At 41.0% G+C, this 16,857-nt stretch overlaps 1 long non-coding RNA gene across 1 annotated transcript; it reads left to right on the top strand.

Annotated features, from left to right (window-relative positions):
• Positions 1-3,533: 3,533 nt before the first annotated feature.
• Positions 3,534-16,798, top strand: LOC124261834. Its single transcript, XR_006894441.1, has 4 exons — positions 3,534-3,656; positions 14,012-14,165; positions 14,370-14,453; positions 16,762-16,798. It is a non-coding gene; the product is annotated as an uncharacterized LOC124261834 (long non-coding RNA).
• The last annotated feature ends 59 nt before the right edge of the window (positions 16,799-16,857 follow it).

The following is a 16,857-nucleotide window of genomic DNA, read 5'->3' as shown; positions in this document are numbered from 1 at the left end:
ATATTTTCCGTGTTTTGTTGCACACTACCCCACATAAGAAGCACTGGATATGGGAGTACACTACCCAACATAAGAAGCACTGGATATGGGAGTACACTACCCCACATAAGAAGCACTGGATATGGGAGTACACTACCCAACATAAGAAGCACTGGATATGGGGGAGTACACTACCCAACATAAGAAGCACTGGATATGGGAGTACACTACCCAACATAAGAAGCACTGGATATGGGAGTACACTACCCAACATAAGAAGCACTGGATATGGGGTAATACACTACCCAACATAAGAAGCACTGGATATGGGAGTACACTACCCAACATAAGAAGCACTGGATATGGGAGTACACTACCCAACATAAGAAGCACTGGATATGGGAGTACACTACCCCACATAAGAAGCACTGGATATGGGGATACACTACCCAACATAAGAAGCACTGGATATGGGAGTACACTACCCAACATAAGAAGCACTGGATATGGGAGTACACTACCCAACATAAGAAGCACTGGATATGGGAATACACTACCCAACATAAGAAGCACTGGATATGGGAGTACACTACCCAACATAAGAAGCACTGATATGGGAGTACACTACCCAACATAAGAAGAAGCACTGGATATGGGAGTACACTACCCCACATAAGAAGCACTGGATATGGGGAGTACACTACACAACATAACCCCACTGGATATGAGAGCACTGAAGCACTGGATATGGGAGTACACTACCCAACATAAGAAGCACTGGATAGGTGTACACTCACCCCACATAAGAAGCACTGGGTGTACACTACTGGATATGGGGAGTACACTACCCCACATAAGAAGCACTGGATATGGGAGCACACTACCCCACATAAGAAGCACTGATATGGGGAGTACACTACCCAACATAAGAAGCACACTGAGTATGGGTCAGTACACTACCCAACATAAGAAGCACTGGATATGGGAGTACACTACCCCACATAAGAAGCACTGGATATGGGAGTACACTACCCCAACATAAGAAGCACTGGATATGGGAGTACACTACCCAACATAAGAAGCACTGGATATGGGAGTACACTACCCCACATAAGAAGCACTGATATGGGAGTACACTACCCCACATAAGAAGCACTGGTGTATGGGTGGTACACTACCCCACATAAGAAGCACTGGATATGGGGACTACAAAACAGACGACGCCTCTAAGATGATGAAAAGGTGAAAATTCACATGCCTATAGACAAAGAGTTCGCCAACTCTGAAGCGTGTTTTGACGATGACGTACACGTCGATCGAGTTCATCCCTTTGGTGTTCTATCAGGTTTAGATCTGGTGATGGGGAAGGCCATGGCAATAGAGTGACGTTAGAATTGGCACTGTAGCGTGCTGCATGTGAAGTAGCGTTGTCACACTGAAACTCGGAAGCATAATCGGAGCATGTGACGTGCAAGGACTTCGTTGATCTACCGATTTGCTGTCAATGACCCATGAACTACCACTAAATCGGATCTTTGTGTGCTGGATATCCATGACACTGGATCCACCGAATCTGTCAGCTCGTCCAATGCAATTTTGAGGCAAAACATTTCTCAGACGGTAAACACGCTGTTTTCAATCTCGCCGGTGAAGAGTAAGTCATGATTCATCACAGAAACACCAGATTCGCCTCCAGTAAGGTTCCAGTTCCGGACTCTACCACACCACCTCAAGCGATTGCGCCGATTGAGGTCTCTCAAAACGCAAGCGATAACTGGCCTTCTTGGTCAAATCCCCACTTCACGCAATTGATTCCTGACAGTTTGGTCAGAAATTCTTCCGAAACCAGGGATGCGTTATGCAGTATCCGGCTGTGGGAAGACGATGACACAAGTGAACAACCCGGATGTAGCGGTTCTGGGCTAGGGTGGTAACTCTAAGAAGGCCGCTTCTCGGGCGATCTTGGGCGGAATTGGTCTGCAGTTTTCTTGGTGATATTTTGGCGACTATTTATTCAAATGCTTCTAAAACAAGGGAAAAAGTGAAAAATGGCCGCGGGTTGGCCCTGAAGCTGTTTACAATCACACAAAGATGACGTTTTGGAAAGAAATGGTATATTTGTATTGTTTTTGCAGCAGCTACATGAGTCCAGTATTCTCAAAATCACCTGTGTGTATGTGTTAAGTATGCAAGTGTATCTTCCCTATAAAGACATATACACATATTGACTCTATCGGTGAACATATACATTACATATCAAATGACACATGTTTCACTCATTGTTGGTTTGTAGGAACAGCAATGTCGACGTTCATGAGGTCAGATATCTTGGGCAATATTAGTAATCACATAACTGTCAGACATCTTTGGGAGTGTTAGTCATCTCATAAAGTTAGTGAGTGAGTGTGATTTTATGCCGCGTTTAGCAATATTCGAGCAATATCACGACGGGGGCTACCAGAAATGGGTCTCACGGATTGTGCCCATGTGGGTAATCGAACCCGGGTCTTCAGCGTGACAAGCTGACGCTTCTACCACTTGGTTACCCCACCGCCCTTCATCACATAAATGTCAGATATCTCTGGATTTGTTGGTTATCACGTAAAAGTCGGATGTCTTTGGCAATGTCAGTAATCACCAGAAGAAACAGACTGAGGAGATGTGAAGGGAATGACCTTCTTGGAATGACATGGAGATAATGGAGGGAGACAGGTTGAAGAGTGACAGCGTTGCTTCCAGCGGGGGTAGATGAAAGTGTGGAGCTAAGGTTTGTCTATCAGGGTAAGAAGCGGCCTAAGGTAGGGGTGAGGACGGGACATGGATAACCTGACACTGGTGTTACAGCGTGGCGTGACAGCCCAGTAGTTAAAGCGTTCGAGGTCCCGGGTTCGATTCCATCATAGGTAGAGTGTGTGAAGCACATTAGTAAGTGAGTGAGTTTAGTTTTACGCCGGAATGAGCAATACTCTATCTATATGGCGGCGGTCTGTAAATAATCGACCAGACAATCCAGCGATCAACAGCATGAGTATCGATCTAAGCAACTGGGATACGATGACATATGTCAACCAACTTAGCGAGTCTGACCACCCGATCCGTTAGTCGCCTCTTACGACAAGCATGGGTTACTGAAGATCAATTCTAACCCGGATCTTCACAGGTCGATACAAACATGAAAGAGGAGAATGTGACACGCATACCCTAGAATGACCTACAGACTCAGACTGTTAGTATTACCATCGCATCATGATTATTAATCCGCTACCAAAGCACTCCTCGTGGATGCCGCGGATTGGGGAGATACCACAGCCGTCTTGATGACAACGGGAACAACCAGTCAGATCTGGGAAATCAGGTCACGCATGGTCGGCTTTTAAAACACAAAGTGAAACTATTTAACGCAGGAAATTTAATCAAAGTTGTTCTGATAGTTCCATATCATTTGGCACATGGGTAACAGCTGCAGATACAATGTATGTATTGCATAAATATAGATGTACACCACAACTCCCATATCACGAGGCCGTGTGTCAAGCCGTGTTTACCGACAAACACGCTGGGTTAGGGAGTCAGTGCACTGCTAGCTCCGCTATCATACAGGCAACACGACGGAGTGCGGGGTCTGAACGGTATTCCAACAGGACTCTTCTCCCCCGATAGATGCGTTGTACACCAAGGTAAGTGACAGCCATAACACAACCAGTGGGTCTAAGTTTGTAGGAAGCATATTAACACTAGGTAAGTGACAGCCATGACACAACCAGTGGGTCTAAGTTTGTAGGAAGCATATTAACACTAGGTAAGTGACAGCCATAACACAACCAGTGGGTCTAAGTTTGTAGGAAGCATATTAACACTAGGTAAGTGACAGCCATGACACAACCAGTGGATCTAAGTTTGTAGGAAGCATATTAACACCAGGTAAGTGATAGCCATAACACAACCTGTGGGTCTAAGTTTGTAGGAAGCATATTAACACTAGGTCATGGACAGCCATAACACAACCTGTGGGTCTAAGTTTGTAGAAAGCATATTAACACCAGGTATGTGACAGCCATAAGACAACCAGTGGGTCTGTGTTTGTCAACCAGTGGGTCTGTGTTTGTAGGAAGCATATTAACACCAGGTAAGTGACAGCCATAACACAACCAGTGGGTCTGTGTTTGTAGGAAGCATATTAACACCAGGTAAGTGACAGCCATAACACAACCAGTGGGTCTAAGTTTGTAGGAAGCATATGAACACCAAGGTATGCGACTGCCAATGACACAACAGTTACTGCTCCGTGTACCTGTGTTTGTGGGGGGTATACGCGAGAAACAGTGTCTTGCGTAAACAATGCACATGAGTTAAAGCCTGGGGCAAAACAAGGTGCGCTACATCTGTATGCCATCAGGATTCGCCTGTATTAATTGTTAGACGACTGACATGTATGTGAACATACATGACAATAATTGCTACAACGCCCTCCAACACCCCCAGGCGCGTAGCAAGCCAATTTTTTCGTGTAAGCCCGATATGTTGCAAAGCTTATTTTCAGATAGGATTGATGGCTTGCCCGACCTTTTTAGCAACAATCTTGTGTAAGCCCAGGCTTTTTTTATAATGGTAGCTACGCCCTTGACTTCCTTACAGGACCCTCTCCATCCGCCAACCATCACCCTTCCCAAGCCCGCGACATAGAGCCTCCTCATTATCATAACACCCTCACCCTCTTACAGTTCTATACGACTTGGCGCCACCTGACTGTAATACCGGTATGCCCTCGTCTCAACCTTGAGAAGTCCCGACCATCGTAAGACGTGAGAGCATTATATCCCCAAGGTAATGTACTGACATGTGTGGCTGTAAATCTGCAGTTTTATCTGCAGTATGGCGGGTTCTCTAGGACATACAAACATTCCTGTTTGCACGATACAGGCAAATAAGACTTGAACCTGTCGCCCGACATTCACACATCCCGGAACTTCTATGCAGGACTGAAACACCTTCAATATCTTGTTTTCATATGTGTCCCAAATTTCAACTCAATCTGTATGGACGGGATACATGAAAGTATAATCTGAATTATCCAAGCTGGGGACATACAACCTAGTATCTTGTTGCAGGTAGGTCAAGGGTAGTTTTTGCAGACCGTGTACACGTGTCTACAGGACATTATTGGATCGATGTTAATATGCGTGGTGTCATTCATGGCTTCAGCAGAGATTATTAATCTAACTAAATAATACTAAATAATATACTGGACAAAAATAGTTAGGGATATATGTAAATTTTGAAATTATGAGTAATGATCTGTTTATTCGTTGACACACTGATAAAATATCAATCATAAAAATACCAATATCCCTAACTTATTTTGTCCAGTATATTACCCAATATATTGATGTCGTTAACAGTCACTGAATGTTTACAGTATGTTTGCTTGTTTGCTGTTTAATTCCGCACACAGCAATGCTCCACCTATATGGCAGCGGCCTGTAAGTAACTGTATCTGGACCGGACAATCCAGTGATCAACAACATGAGCATCAATCTATGATCAAATGGGAAACGATGACGTGTGTCAACCAAGTCAGCGAGCCTGATCACCCGGTCTCGCTAGTCGCTCTTATGCCAATCATGGGTTGCTGAAGACCAATACTAACCCGCATCTTCACGAGTCGAATGTTAGTGAGCGAGCGTGGTCTTACGCCGCTGTTAGCAATATTCCAGCAACATCCCGACGAGAGACACCAGAAATGGGCCCAGAAAGATTGTACCCATGTGGGGAATCAAACCAGGGCCTTCGGTGTGACCAACGAACGCATTAACCATTTGGCTACCCCACCGCTCCTAGGTCGAATGTTAAGACACTATCACAGAAACTATACCCGATGACTGTTCGAGATTAACGCTACAAACATGGCTATATTCAGTATTCAGGTATGTAAGCCATCAAACATGACAGCTGTTCATAATGTAGCAATGTCACGATATCACATCGTGTGTCTACGGAACTGGCACATGTCACTCTTTAATGTATCACTGTGATTTTTAATACCACTTGTTTATACTATGCTACTTTAAACTGTCTCTATTATCTCATAACTAGCACATGTCACATCCAATATATCACTGTGATTTTTAATACCACTTGTTTATACTATGCTACATTAAACTGTCCCTATTATCTCATAACTAGCACATGTCAACATCCAATATATCGGTGTGATTTTTAATACCACTTGTTTATACTATCCTACATTAAACTCTCCCTGTTATCTCATAACTAGCACCCGTGAAATTCCGGGTTAGAATATCGATCTTCAGTAACCCATGCTTGTCGTAAGAGGCGACTAACGGGATCGGGTGGTCAGGCTCGCTGACTTGGTTGACGCATGTCATCGTATCCTATTTGATCGTAGATTGATGCTCATGTTGTTGATCACTGCATTGTCTGGTCCAGAATCGATTATATACAGACTGCCGCCATATAGCTGGAATATTGCTGGGTGCAGCGTAAAACTAAAATCACTCACTCACTCGTATAACTAGCACATGTCACCCTTTAATATATCACTGTAATCTTAAGTACCACGTGTTTATACTATGGTACATTAAACTCTCCCTATTATTTCATGTGATTTCACTCATGAAAATGATGTAATGTGTCATTCAGACACGTAAAACGAATGATATATAAAGCTGAGGCTTAAAATGAATGTTCTTTCACTCTATTTTATGTTAACCACTTTGGAGCCGTGCCCATTTCTACTTGTTAGAGGGGTACACAATGTATGCTATGTAGACAACCAACTGTCCTACTTTCATTTTTGTGGAAGCCACAGTGGCTGAGTGAGTTTGATCGCTGACTTTTTATGCTGGCGATTACGCGCCTGACTCTGAGGGCGTGGATCCGAATCCCCCTATGGGACTCAACCCTAAAAACTACTAGAATCTGAACTTTACTAAGAAAGAATAATCCCAGGTGTTACATTCAATCAAGCGAATCAGAAGAAAACACACACACACACACACACACACACACACACACACACACACACACACACACACACACACACACACACACACCGCTTGTATTAATGGATTGTACAAATTAACAAATGCAAGCATACTTTCAGAAAAGGAGTGCTGTAATTAAACTAAACAGCTGGTAGTTAAAAGCAGATATTTTTGGATGTGAGGTGTACCCGGTATTTTGCTCCTTCATCAGATGATAGGTCGGTCACAGGACCATAAAAATTAACGTTGTTGTCACGTGACTGAATTCTTGAAATGACGTTAACACTGACGGATTACTTCCACTTTCGTGAAAAAGCCCCTTGAGAGTTTACAAGTATGAATCATTACTGAAGTGTTGTGTGATCAGTTTGACCCTTTGAATGCAAACCGTAACGCGTTAGCAATAAATGGGACAAGTTTGAGTGTCTATTTGCACGCCCATTCAGGAATACCGTCGCTCCGACCGATCCAAGTGAACGAATCGAAGAAATGAACTGATCAGTGTTTTAACTGACACGTGGCGATCTTCATCATACACATTTGCCCTAGTTGACATTTGAGACGTTTATATTGTCACATTTCAATTATCGGCCAGTTGATCAATAGTGATACAACAATTTTGACGTCCTGTCGTTAATGTAAATATATCACAACCCGCTGTCATTGTGACTGAGGTAGTTCGGATGTAAGAGCTTGCGGAACGGACGCATGCACGTACGCACGACGCACGCACAGACACTCACTCGGGATCCGGGCCTGTACTTAGGACCGGACACAAGCACGTACGCACTTGCGGACGCACATACACTCACTCGCGGTTCCGGGCCTGTACTTAGGACCGGACGCAAGCACGTACGCTCCTGCGGGCGCACGGACACTCACTCAGGATAGGGGCCTGTTCCTGAGAGACAAGCTATGTGCAGATATGAGAACTCTCCCCATACCATTCAGGATTCATAGCAACATATAACGTTGTCATAGCAACAACCGTCCATCTTTTCTATAATCATCAAGTCAATTTACCTAAGTAATACCATTTGAAGGAAATAAAAATATGGTTCAGAAACTTGTTTATCAATTCCTGGCACCACAGTTGCTAGGTACGATCTCAATGTCTTTCAGGTCATCACTGTACACCTTCGGCAGTCACGTAAACGACCTTGACACAGATAACTAGAGCCACTTTCACTGTACAAAAACTGGGCAAATGTAAATAATGGCGGCCTCCGCGTGTGATACGTTTGAGATCCCTGCATACCTGTATGCATGTGAGCACAGCTATGTTAACTGCACATACTCTTCATGTGAATAATAACCTGTTAACTGTATCTGCACTTATGTTTGTATATTTTTAAAATGTTTAATAATTTTTTGGTACAATTTTACTCTTTTACCCTATCACATATACTGAATTATGGTTATAACGAAATCTGAGGGACCACTAATCTGAGTTTGCCGTAACCGGGGGAGGTGGGGTAGCCTAGTGCTTATAGCGTACGCTCGTCACGCCAAAGATCCGGGTTTGATTCCCTGCATGAGTGAACCACACACCACCACCACCCGCTAAAAGCGGCGTAAAGCCATACTCACTCACTCACTCGTTGTTGTAACAGTAGTTCGCTGTACGCATTTCGACCTGTATATGATGTAATATATAAGCAAATATACCCGTTAACGTAGTTGCACGTAGTTTTTTCTCATATCACAAGTTGTTGTTCAAGGTCACATAACCCCGTGTGGGATGTCTGGACACTATATTTTATACGGGTCCTATTGCATGTGTTTTTGTTGGTTTGTTTGTTGTTCAACGCCGCATTCAGCAATATTCCAGCTATATGGCAGCAGTCTGTAAATAATCGAGTCTGGTCCAGACAATCCAGTGATCAACAGCATGAGCATCGATCTATTCAATAGGTATACGATGATAGGTGTCCCCAAGAGTCAGCGAGCCTGACCACCCGATCCCTTTAGCCGCCTCTTACGACAAGCATGGGTTATTGAAGATCAATTCTAACTCGTATCTTCACGGGTGTATATCTTGTATTCTACCATGACTTCAGTAAACACTGGATTGTGATTGGTTAATTAAAGTCATTCAGAGGTATATAGTCGCGTTATACAGGTGTCTGTTTTCCGTGCGCAATCATACATGGTTTACGGTAATGCACTATTTTTGTCTGCCCACTACCATGCCATTTTAATGCCTTCCGTCCACATAAATAAACAGTTGGGTTATCAATTCAAACAAAATGATATTTTGAAATTTGTACTGTTTCAAATTTAGCGGTAGTAAAACACAATTAGATCTACAGAATCTGCAAACCGTTCTGTTTAGCCCAACATATTCTTTTTTTTCTAAATGTATAATCGTTGAAAAAGTTATTTAGCTTACCCATGATCCCTCTTATCCATTACACTGCTTGATCTAAAGTAGTCTATTAAAGTATAATTAATTACCTTACCGTGTTTATGCCAGAGGCACACCCTCGTGTCCTGATCCACCCTTTCGGAAATATCATCACAAATCTGGTTCTTTGTCAACAGACTCGCGAACATGCCAGCGAATCCAATTCAATTTGAATTCACTACACTTTGAAGCCACTAGGTCACAAAACACTTTCCAAAATGTAGAAAATGATATCCGTAGAATCGAATTTGAGCACAAAGTACACACATGAGTGTGTAAGAGTCACTACAGCTGTCGCACGCAGACGCAGAGGTGCGTGAAATCGTCAAGTTGACAGGGCGCAAAATTCAACAGTATCTAAATTCGGTACAACACGGACTTCTCGTTACAGCAAAAGCGCCCCTACTCTTAAATTTTGTACCAGTACCAGTAATTAGATATCAAAGACTATCTCAGTCATACAATTAGGTTAACCTTGCGGAAACTGTCAGAGGCTCGCCTGTCGCATCTTTCCAAATTTGCACGTAAATGTAAACAATGACTTCGAGAAAAGGTCAAGGCCATGAGGTTGCTACCACTATTCTGGTGGGGAAAAGGTCTACGGTGGAATTTTCAAATGTGAACCAAGCTTTTTAAACTTATTTGATATATGTTTTCCAACTTATCAGTTAATGATTGGTGATTGATGCATTGAAAAAACAAAACGTGATTTGTTATTACTGGATCTGGAGTTTGTTAGTAATTGACGGCTTGCCACCAAACACCCCGTTTCGGGCGATGCCACTTGAGATTGGAATGCGAGGCCGCTTCACGTATTGACTCGTAACCAAAGAAAGAGCTCCACCTGAAATTGTTCATAAAATTGTCATGGTAGAATGGAGATAAACCTACTGTGTGGGAAAATCAGAGGTATATAACGAAATTATAATAGCTCTAAATTGTTCATTTAAAACCTCACGCTACGCTTTCGGTTTTCAATGAAATTTAGAGCTATTATAATTTCGTTATATACCTCTGATTTTCCCACACAGTAGGTTTATCTCCTAACTGACGTTGTGTATTGTAACGCGGTGACACTCAGGTATAGCGTGTGTGTCTGTATTAAACACTGATTGTATAGGGGTGAATTTCTTTAACTGATAGCAAAAACAGGCCTTTTGATTGATTCATCAGTGTCACACGATTGACTGTATAGCTTTGTCCTAGAAATTGGCATTTTGAACATTAATTAATAGTTTTAAAGTTGTGCAAGTTGTGAGATACCTCACTTGTCTTGATATCTTCGAGTTATAACAGACTGGTGCCAAGTTCGAGATACCGGGATGTATGTCAGTAAAATTGATTGTGCACCGCGTTTCACAATATCCTAGCAACGTCAGCCCATGACGCAATACACGAGCTTAAGTGATATACCCCGAGGGAATATTTTGTCCTGACGAACTGACTCTAAAACTAGGTTACGCCATTCACTTTTTTATATTTGAAGTTTATAGTCTCTAGAGATGAGAAAAGTATCAGTGCCTCCGTTGACAAAGCACTAAGGTGATCGAGAGTCACAAAGGTTACCTTAGTGCAATTTTAAAGAAAGGGAGTCAAGGTTAACCTTAGCAAAGGTTGCTTCGTGAAAGGAGGCCCAGGTCATCTTAACACGAATGCGGTTGTAATTGTGCTCCATGAACACACAATCCCGAGGTAAACCGACATTACTACAGGCGCGCTCGCACAGGTGAGGTGGGGCAATAGGAGGTTGAAGTCGTCTTCCAGATGATTTGCATCTATACAGAATACGTGCATGTCTGTTTCATTGTGATTGCCCTAGGAAATACCATGCTGCAGTTTAACATGGACCCCTGAATCTGGCAGTACTTCTTCCTGTTATTAATGCTGAGCGTCAGAAAGCCTAACCACGTGTGCTATCCTTACAACGTCTGTTGGTAAGAGGCAATGGAATTGTACAACTGGTCTTCCTTGTATATCACTAATGGAATTGTACAACTGGTCTTCCTTGTATATCACTAATGGAATTGTACAACTGGTCTTTCTTGTATATCACTAATGGAATTGTACAACTGGTCTTTCTTGCATATCACTAATGGAATTGTACAACTGGTCTTCCTTGTATATATCAGATGGAATTGTACAACTGGCCTTCCTTGTATATATTTGATGGAATTGTACTACTGGTCTTCCTTCTATATATCTGATGGAATTGTACAACTGGTCTTCCTTCTATATATCTGATGGAATTGTAAAACTGGCCTTCCTTGTATGTATCTGATGGAATTGTACAACTGGCCTTCCTTGTATATATCACTAATGGAATTGTACAACTGGACTTCCTTGTATATATCTGATGGAATTGTACAACTGGTCTTCTGTGTCTATATCTGATGGAATTGTACAACTGGTCTTCCTTCTATATATCTGATTGAATTGTACAACTGGTCTTCTTTGTATATATCTGATGGAATTGTACAACTGGCCTTCATTCTATGTATCAGATGGAATTGTACAACTGTCCTTCCTTCTATATATCTGGTGGAATTGTACAACTGGCCTTCCTTCTATATATCTGATGGAATTGTACAACTGGCCTTCCTTCTATGTATCTGATGGAATTGTACAACTGGTCTTCCTTGTATATATCTGATGGAATTGTATAACTGGTCTTCCTTGTATGTATCTGATGGCATTGTACAACTGGTCTTCCTTCTATATATCTGATGGAATTGTACAACTGGTCTTCATTCTATGTATCTGATGGAATTGTACAACTGGCCTTTCTTCTGTGTATCTGATGGAATTGTACAACTGTCCTTCCTTCTATATATCTGGTGGAATTGTACAACTGGCCTTCCTTCTATGTATCTGATGGAATTGTACAACTGGTCTTCCTTGTATATATCTGATGGAATTGTATAACTGGTCTTCCTTGTATGTATCTGATGGAATTGTACAACTGGTCCTCCTTCTATGTATCTGATGGAATTGTACAACTGGTCTTCTGTGTCTATATCTGATGGAATTGTATAACTGGTCTTCCTTGTATGTATCAGATGGAATTGTACAACTGTCCTTCCTTCTATATATCTAGTGGAATTGTACAACTGGCCTTCCTTCTATGTATCTGATGGAATTGTATAACTGGTCTTCCTTGTATATATCTGATGGTATTGTACAACTGGCCTTCCTTCTATGTATCTGATGGAATTGTACAACTGGTCTTCCTTCTATGTATCTGATGGAATTGTACAACTGGCCTTTCTTCTGTGTATCTGATGGAATTGTACAACTGTCCTTCCTTCTATATATCTGATGGAATTGTACAACTGGCCTTCCTTCTATGTATCTGATGGAATTGTACAACTGGTCTTCCTTCTATATATCTGATGGAATTGTATAACTGGTCTTCCTTGTATGTATCTGATGGAATTGTACAACTGGTCTTCCTTCTATGTATCTGATGGAATTGTACAACTGGTCTTCCTTCTATATATCTGATTGAATTGTAAAACTGGTCTTCCTTCTATATATCTGATGGAATTGTACAACTGGTCTTCTGTGTCTATATCTGATGGAATTGTACAACTGGTCTTCCATCTATATATCTGATTGAATTGTACAACTGGTCTTCTTTGTATGTATCTGATGGAATTGTACAACTGGTCTTCCTTGTATATATCTGATGGAATTGTACAACTGGCCTTCATTCTATGTATCAGATGGAATTGTACAACTGTCCTTCCTTCTATATATCTGGTGGAATTGTACAACTGGCCTTCCTTCTACGTATCTGATGGGTTTGTACAACTGGTCTTCCTTGTATATATCTAATGGAATTGTATAACTGGTCTTCCTTGTATGTATCTGATGGCATTGTACAACTGGTCTTCCTTCTATGTATCTGATGGAATTGTACAACTGGTCTTCCTTCTATGTATCTGATGGAATTGTACAACTGGCCTTTCTTCTGTGTATCTGATGGAATTGTACAACTGTCCTTCCTTCTATATATCTGGTGGAATTGTACAACTGTCCTTCCTTCTATGTATCTGATGGAATTGTACAACTGGTCTTCCTTGTATATATCTGATGGAATTGTATAACTGGTCTTCCTTGTATGTATCTGATGGAATTGTACAACTGGTCTTCCTTCTATGTATCTGATGGAATTGTACAACTGGCCTTCCTTCTAAGTATCTGATGGAACTGTACAACTGGCCTTCCTTCAGTTGTTTGTTACGAATGGAGCAGTACAGCTGGTCTTTCTTCTTGTATACTGTACAAAGCATAGTCAGGGATATATGTAAATTTTGAAATTATGAATAATGGTATATTTATTCATTTCAACTCTCATAAAATATCAATCATAAAAATACCAATATCCCTAACTTATTTTGTCCAGTATATATTACTGATGGAATTGTATAGCTGGTCTTTCTTGTATATTACTGATGGAATTGTACAGGTGGTCTTTCTTGTATGTTACTGTTGGAATTGTACAACTGGTCTTTCTTGTATATTACTGATGGAACTGTACACCTGGACTTTGTTGAATACAAATGAATAATTCTCCTTATCTAACTACAAGCTTACACACTTCATAATGTATTTATTTCAGACTAAGATATGACCAGCGATGTTGTTACTGGCGGCTCCACGGCCAAGAGGAAGATTGCGTTTGCTTTGTTCCTGATCGTGAGTCTGGCTGTATCACTTACTGTGGGGATCGTCCTATATTTCGACAAGGACAAGAACAACGCAAAACCATTGGAGTACGTGCTTTGAACTCAGTTACTTTTTCTAGCGACCCCTCCGTGGTCCTTCCAATATATTCTTTCCCTCCTCTGTTTTCGTCCCATTTTACACCCCCCACACCTGTCTCCGTCCCATTTCGACCCCCTCCTCTGTCTCTCATTCACTCCCTTGGATCTTCCCGGTAACGATGATTTCTGCAATGTGTGTATTTCGCTGGTCAGTTTCAGGCTAGGCAAGCGTTCTGATGTCATCGTTGATTGTCATCCAGAGTCTGACGGTACAGAGGAGAAGTGCAAGGAAAGAGGGTATGTAGAATGGAGAGGTGCAACTAAAGGGATGTATTCAGATAGGAGAATGACAAGTAAACTGGGCATAAAGATAGGAGAATTGCAAGGAAAAATTTATGTAGAATGGATAAGTGCAACTAAAGGGGGATATTTAGATAGAATAATTGCAAGGAATGGGGTATGTATAATGGAGAAATGCAGCTAAAGGGTGATATATAGATAGGATAATTGCAAGGAATGGGGTATGTCTAATGGAGAAATGCAGCTAAAAGGTGATATACAGATAGGATAATTGCAAGGAATGGGGTATGTAGAATGGAGAAATGCAGCTGAAGGGTGATATATAGATAGGATAATTGCTAGGAATGGGGTATGTATAATGGAGAAATGCAACTAAAAGGTGATATATAGATAGGATAATTGCAAGGAATGGGGTATGTAGAATGGAAAAATGCAGCTGAAGGGTGATATATAGATAGCATAATTGCAAGGAATGGGGTATGCAGAATGGAGAAATGCAACTAAAGGGTGATTTATAGATGGGATAATATCAAGGAATGGGGTATGTAGAATGGAGAAATGCAACTAAAAGGTGATATATAGATAGAATAATTGCTAGGAATGGGGTATGTAGAATGGAGAAATGCAGCTGAAGGGTGATATATAGATAGGATAACTGCAAGGAATGGGGTATGTCTAATGGAGAAATGCAACTAAAAGGTGATATATAGATAGGATAATTGCAAGGAATGGGGTATGTAGAATGGAGAAATGCAGCTGAAGGGTGATATATAGATAGGATAATTGCAAGGAATGGGGTATGTAGAATGGAGAAATGCAGCTAAAAGGTGATATACAGATAGAATAATTGCAAGGAATGGGGTATGCAGAATGGAGAAAAGCAACTAAAGGGTGATATATAGATAGGATAACTGCAAGGAATGGGGTATGTAGAATGGAGAAATGCAACTAAAAGGTGATATATAGATAGGATAACTGCAAGGAATGGGGTATGTATAATGGAGAAACTCAACTAAAAGGTGATATATAGATAGGATAACTGCAAGGAATGGGGAATTTAGAATGGAACAATGCAACTAAAAGGTGATATATCGATAGGATAATTGCTAGGAATGGGGTATTTAGAATGGAGAAACGCAACTAAAAGGTGATATATAGATAAGATAATATCGAGGAATTGGGTATTTAGAATGGAGAAATGCAACTAAAAAGTGATATATAGATAGGATAACTGCAAGGAATAGGGTATGTACAATGAAGAAATGCAACTAAAAGGTGATATATAGATAGGATAACTACAAGGAATGGGGTATGTATAATGGAGAAATGCAACTAAAAGGTGATATATAGATAGGATAATTGCAAGGAATGGGGTATGTACAATGGAGAAATGCAACTAAAAGGTGATATATAGATAGGATAATTGCAAGGAATGGGGTATGTAGAATGGAGAAATGCAACTTAAAAGGTGATATATAGATAGGATAACTGCAAGGAATGGGGTATGTAGAATGGAGAAATGCAACTAAAAGGTGATATATAGATAGGATAACTGCAAGAAATGGGGTATGTATAATGGAGAAATGCAACTAAAAGGTGATATATAGATAGGATAACTGCAAGAAATGGGGTATGTATAATGGAGAAATGCAACTAAAAGGTGATATATAGATAGGATAACTGCAAGGAATGGGGTATGTATAATGGAGAAATGCAGCTAAAGGGTGATATATAGATAGGATAATTGCTAGGAATGGGGTATGTATAATTGAGAAATGCAACTAAAGGGTGATATATAGACAGATAGGATAATAGCAAGGAATGGGTTATGTTAGGAGTAGAAATGCAATAAAAGAGGGTATGTGGAGAGGAAAAGTGCAAAGAAAGTTGGGTATGTGGAAAGAAGAAGCGTAAGGAATAGGGCGTATGTAGACATTAAAACTAGACGGAAAGGGTGTATGTTGAAAGAAGTGCATGGAAAAAGGGGGTATGTGGTTTGATTTCTTAGTAAGAATCTCATCATTCTACACAATCTTCAAAGGGAATATTAAGAATTACATTAAACACAAAACAGACTATGTCAATGAAATGATGTATACCTGTATGCATGCATATATCTGTAAATTACAGTAATCACTTTCTGAAACACACTAAACATTCATATTAGAGGGTGACCGGCTATATTAAAGGTAGATGATGGGATGTTTGATGATATATTCTCAGCAAAATCATAAGATTACTGGGAGAAAATTGCTTTATTCATCGATAAAGACACGTAATTAAACTGAACTCTGCTTTGGCACAGCTGTTTATGGTCTCCGGTATCTGACAAGGGCGCCCCCCTGGTGTAAATTCCCCACCGGATATGGCTATAGAATTGTGGGTAACGTGACGGACACAC

Source organism: Haliotis rubra, unplaced genomic scaffold, assembly GCF_003918875.1.
Source record: "Haliotis rubra isolate DU_JTF1 unplaced genomic scaffold, ASM391887v1 Scf810, whole genome shotgun sequence".
NCBI classification, from domain to species: domain Eukaryota; kingdom Metazoa; phylum Mollusca; class Gastropoda; order Lepetellida; family Haliotidae; genus Haliotis; species Haliotis rubra.
Note: the sequence above shows the minus strand (reverse complement) of the source record. Positions and strands in the feature narration are given on the sequence as shown.